General features: G+C 40.6%; 1 pseudogene; it reads left to right on the forward strand.

Annotated features, from left to right (window-relative positions):
• Positions 1 to 2,818: 2,818 nt before the first annotated feature.
• On the forward strand, positions 2,819 to 2,936 carry LOC121149706 (annotated as a pseudogene).
• Positions 2,937 to 5,771: the final 2,835 nt, after the last annotated feature.

Below are 5,771 nucleotides of genomic sequence, written 5' to 3' on the forward strand. Positions count from 1 at the left end.
TTTAGATGTATTACTTGTTTACTTTACATACTAAAAAATAAAATTGCAACTTAAAAGCAAAATTAACCTCTAGGAGTCCCAAGAGTCTAGAATAATAGGGTATAAGCATACCTAATGCAGAAAAAGAAAACAATAGACAGTACTTTCTGTCACAACAGACAAGGAAAGCAAAATAGCTCAGAATGAGAATAGATATTCTTTAAAATGTAAAGTATAATAAATCAGAAAAATTCAAATCAAGGGTTACGATCCATTTTCAATGTGGAGATATATGCATCCACACACAAGATTAGAATGTGTTATATAACAAGATATACAACCAAGATGTGCCTGGATTCTAGGCAGAATTTTAAAATATATAAAATGACAGAAATGCACACACAAATTTAAAATCACAGGGGAGACTATACAAGATTCTTCTCTCAGTTCATGACAAATCAAGCACACATAAGAATAGGCCCACATGGAGATTTTAAATAAAATAATCCAGGCTTGACATGTGGGAAGAGAAAATAACATAAAATGCTTCCTAATTCACATTGATCAGAAATTTAATAACAACCCTAGAATTCATACAATTCCTATCCAAATTTATTTCTGACACTGAGGGGCTTTTCCAAAGCAGTCATTCGTACCCCTATTAGGCACATAATAGAAAGCAGTTCCACAATTTGACATCTGCTGATAGCACCTTTTCAAGATTAAACACATCAAGAGAGACGGAGGTTTGGGCAACAGATGGTAAAGCCATTCTCTGACATGGAAAATGGAGAAACAAATGCATTTAGAGTAGGAAATATGACACAAATCCTATCTTTATTACTGAAATGCTATGAAATAGTAGAACTTTTAAAAATTGTTGGCTCATTAAAAATGCTGACATTCATAAGCACAGCATATGTTACAAACCATTCATCCTTCTTTCCCCAGCCATTTTGTGAACAAATAACTTTATTATCTTGATCAGCAAATTTTTTTTAGCCCAAAGTTGACTGAGTGGAGGTGATACCGATCCAAGTTTAAAAGTAAATTCCTGAAGTGGAAAGCAAGATTGATCCACAAAATCATTCTTAAGAGACAAAACAAATATTTGAAAACATAACTAGACATATTGAAATTGTTAGTCTTTCTCTTTTGGCCACAATAATTGCCTAAAATTGTTCTTACATAACTGCAAGGGTATTTCGAGTTCTAATTAAACATCTCCTGAGGAACAAACAGAGCTCATGGTAACGGTAAAAGTCTTCATACAAAGTGATCAAAGTGTCCACTGCACCATTATCCCTAAAATCACAAAATAACCTCATATAAATATATATATGATATATGTATATATGATATGCATATCAATACCATTTGAGTGTTAATGCATTTAACTAAATCAAAAGCAAGGAAATTTTACATTTGAGCAAGATACTCAAGCTTTAATAGGCAATAACATAATCTAGAATCTATAATATGTTTCTAGTAAGTGGCAACATACTTAAAAACCTAGATTTTCATTTTGAAAAGAAGATAGAGTTCTGGAGAGAAGAAGAGATGGAAAAATAAATCTATCTACTAGTTCACTCTCCACATGACACATCATCCTGGCCGAGCCCAGGCCAAAGCCAGAAACCAGGAGCTTCATCAAAGCAACCTGCTGCTTTCCGAGGCAGATTAGCAGGAAGCTGGATCAGAAGTGGGGTACCCCGGACACAAATCAGTGCCCAAATGGAATGCTAGATTATAGAAGATATCCAAATCAACTGCATCCAACATTAGACCCCAAAAGCTAGTTGTTTTGTTTTTTTTTTTTAATTCAGGCATGTTAGTGTTAAATACAGTCCTTTTATTTGCTGGAAGTTACCAGATAATGTAAATAAATTTACATGTGCAAAGTTCATGTAAAATAAAAAAATAGAATAAAACAAACCTTTTTTTTACTCAAATTATACTTTGGGTAATTGTAGTATTTAGAATTATTATCTAAGCATTTTAAAATTAGATTGGCCTATCCTGAAATAGCCAGGATAGTTAAGGAAAAGATTAAATGGTGGACAGACAGCCAAATAGGAACAGATTATGCTAGGGTTACAAAAAAATGAAATATAATGGTCATTATCATTTTTAAAAAATTCTAGAAGACTTAAAAAACACAGGGTACTCCTCTAAGCATATTTGATAAGCAAATCAGTATAATCACAAAAACCTTATACAGTTATCCCAGTTTTAATACAGGCACAGAAAGATTTTAAGTAAGTTGTCCAAAGTTACAAAATCTAAGTCTTAAAACCAGACTTAAACCCTTGTGCCCAAATTCTTTTTTTTTTTTAAAGATTTATTTTTATTATTTTTTCATTGGAAAGGCGGATATACAGAGAGGAGAGACAGAGAGGAAGATCTTCCGTCCCATGATTCACTCCCCAAGTGAGCGCAATGGGCCGATACTATGCCGAGCCAAAGCCAGGAGCCTCTTCCGGGTCTCCCACGCGGGGGGCAGGTTCCCAAAGCTTTGGGCCGTCCTCGACTGCTTTCCCAGGCCACAGGCAGGGAGCTGGAAGGGAAGCGGGGCTGCCGGGATTAGAACCGGCGCCCATATGGGATCCCGGGCGTGCAAGGCGAGGACTTTAACCACTTGCGCCACGGCACCGGGCCCGTGCCCAAATTCTTAACAACAACAAAAAATGCTATCTAGCCATGTTTTCTTCTTTTAAGCTCACATTTCGACAATGAAGGTACAACATCAGAAGATATACATAATCTATGTGTAACTTTGAACACTTTTTACCTTACCAGCAATACGTCAATTTTCTTTTTAAAATTTACTTATTCTGGCGCTGGATAAAAATCGCCCTGGCTTTGGCCATAGCCATGGGTGAGATTCAGCGCCTAGCCACCAGGAGCCTCATCTCCCACTGCCTGTGTGGAAAGGTGAGACCCAGGCCCCGACAGGCGCAAAACAGAAAACAGAAAATGACAAGCAGGTGCAAAAAGAAAACCAAAGAGTCTTCCAGCCCCCAGGACAAGTAGCGTCTCCTGCCTGGATCGCACGAGGCCGCTGCCATGCGCGTGTCCAGAGCCAGTATCAGGCCTGCTGGAGCACCGTGGACTACCCACGGAGCTCTGTGAAGCGGGTCCCACTGCTTCACTGCTCGCCTGAGGCTTGAGCTGGGGGCAGGACCGGGAGGGGGTGGAGCATGAACCTGGGGAAGTAGTCTTCCAACCCCCACATGGGGTTGGAAGGCCCCGGGACAAGTAGCGTCCCATGCCTGGATGATTGATGCTTAGAAAGCTCCATGATTAACCCTCAGGGCTTTGGGTACATGAATCAACCCTAATATTCCCAATGATGTAAATCTTCCCCGATGGACCTCTACCTAATTTGGTCTCAAACCATGTGTTTTTAAAATTGTATACCAAATATATTTTCAAAGCCTTTTACTACTCAGAAATTGGGCAGACGAGCAAAGAAACCTTCCATCTCCCTAGAATGTGTGAGGAAGCTGTGTGTAACCTCTCAGGCACATAACAGGCAACCTGTAGACAATAGATTCAAGAAAACATTAGACAACAGTAAAACTGCAAAGACATATAGGGGGAATCAAGAGCGACCCTGACAACCTATTAACAGGAGGTCATGTGCACAGAGCAGTGGGGGACCACAGAGTGGAGCAGGTGGACAGGAGGAAGCTTGTATCCCAACCCTGGAGTCTCCCAGATCCCCACCAAGGGCTATCAGTACGGGCATCACAGACCACATTCCAACTGCCAAAGAGACCACGGGGGCCTGGAATGCCTTCGGAGGCCAGGAACTCAGAGGACATCCCTCCCCGCCTTTTGGACCTACCACACGGGATGGAAGAAGCTGAATCCTTCATCATAGGATCCAAGGCCATCGGAACAACAACCAGGAAACCTGAGCGGTCTTCAGAAACAGAATAGTAAACTCCCTTCAAGACTAGGGAGAGGAGCTATCTCTGGTTCTTACTTAGCTCCAACTTCGGGTCCCCACCCTCTCTGCAAAGACCATGAGGGATGCTCCAGAGCCCCCCACCAACACACACACACACACACACACACACACACACACACACACACACACTCACAAACTGGAAAGGATAGGCAGAGAACAAAAAGGAAGGCTTGGTCAGCATGGACTCACACACACCTTACTAGGTAGGACACGGGGATTAAGTGCTCCTCACCAAGGTATGGAAGATTTCTCTGCACACCCTTCCTAAAACTGTTTCGCACCTCAATTGTTGAAATGTCATTGAAATAGTCACAGGAAGTTGTTAAGACCATGCATCCAATTTTGACAAATTGGTTGCTCAATACTTTGTCAATTTATCTCTTAACGTTATATATTGTTGCTGATGTTAGGTTGGGGGTTTTAATTGACCGGGATTTTACTCTGTTGGCTCTGCCTTCAGACCGGGGAGGGTCTCCCCAAGAAGCCGCTGAACTTGACCGGACAATGAGATGCTGGACTCTATGCTTGGTGTATGCTTGCAATGAAGGAATCTCAACTAAACCTGAACTGTGGTTGTACAACGGGGGGGAGGGGGGGAGGCAGGAGCCCACCATGGGGGGAAGGTTGGGAGAGGGGTGGGGAGAATCCCAGTGCCTATATTGAACTGTGTCACATAATACAATAAATAAAAAAAAAGAAAAACAAATCAGCTTCAGAAACTGATAGCTGTTAAAGTTGTGAATAACTAGGAAGTAATGTTTTAAATTTAGTGCATGACAATTAGAGTTCTTTTTTTAAATTGTAATTCCTGGATTAAGGATATTAATTGAAAAGATTTTCTATCCTAAATTGCTTAGTTGTTCTAAAACATAAAGGAATATAGTCCATCAATTCAGTTAATGGTATTCAAGCTAGTGTTTCTTTTTTGTTTCATGATGCCTGTTTGTTTCTTAATGTCATTGTGTTTTTATATGGGATGTTTTATTGTTACAGAATAATGCTGTTGGGTGAGATAAAAAACACTTACGAGAAGACATGCCAGAATCCCAACCCCTTAAAAACTATTGATGGGACTGCAGGAGGGACGAGCCTGTGCTGTGATTTATGCTGTTAAGTCACGGCCTGTGACTCCAGCTTTTAATGTCAGGGTGCCACTTGAAGTCTCACTGCTTTACCTCTGATCCAGCTTCCTGCCGTTACTCCTGGGAAAGCAGCAAATGATGGCTCAAATAGTTGGCCCCCTGGTTGGAGTTCCTCTCTCCTGGCTTCAACCCAGTGCAGACCAATCTTCAGCCATTTGGCAATGGTCAGTGGAAGGACAATCATTCCACCTTTCTCTGCCCACCTTTCTCTTTATATATTTTAAATATACAAATCTTTTTAAAAATATCAATTGGTCCAAGAAAATATGGTAACATTTTAAGTTGATCTAGGCTTTCTTAAAACCTTGATATTTTTATTTATTTTTATCTTGAATGTATGTTTTTTAAAATGTATTTCCCTTGAAAGAGTTGGATGGAGATTTTCAATTCACTGATTCACTTTGCAGATGTCCACAATGACAAGCACTGGTCCAAGCCAAACCCAGACAAGTCTCCCACGTGGGTCACAGGAGTGCAATGTGCTATGTTTTTCTGCTTTTCCCAGGCCATTAGCAAGGAGTTAAATTGGAAAAAGACTCCAGGACTCCAACCAGCACCCAAATAGGATCACAGGCTGGTACAGCACAAAGCTGTCCTGAACGTACGTTTTAACGGCTGTATGAAATCAAGTCATATTGATAAGGAAATGCTAGCAGACATGTTCTAGTTTGGGG

Source organism: Ochotona curzoniae, unplaced genomic scaffold (assembly GCF_017591425.1).
Source record: "Ochotona curzoniae isolate NIBS_2020 unplaced genomic scaffold, NIBS_Ocur_1.0 scaffold_4701, whole genome shotgun sequence".
Lineage (NCBI taxonomy): Eukaryota > Metazoa > Chordata > Mammalia > Lagomorpha > Ochotonidae > Ochotona > Ochotona curzoniae.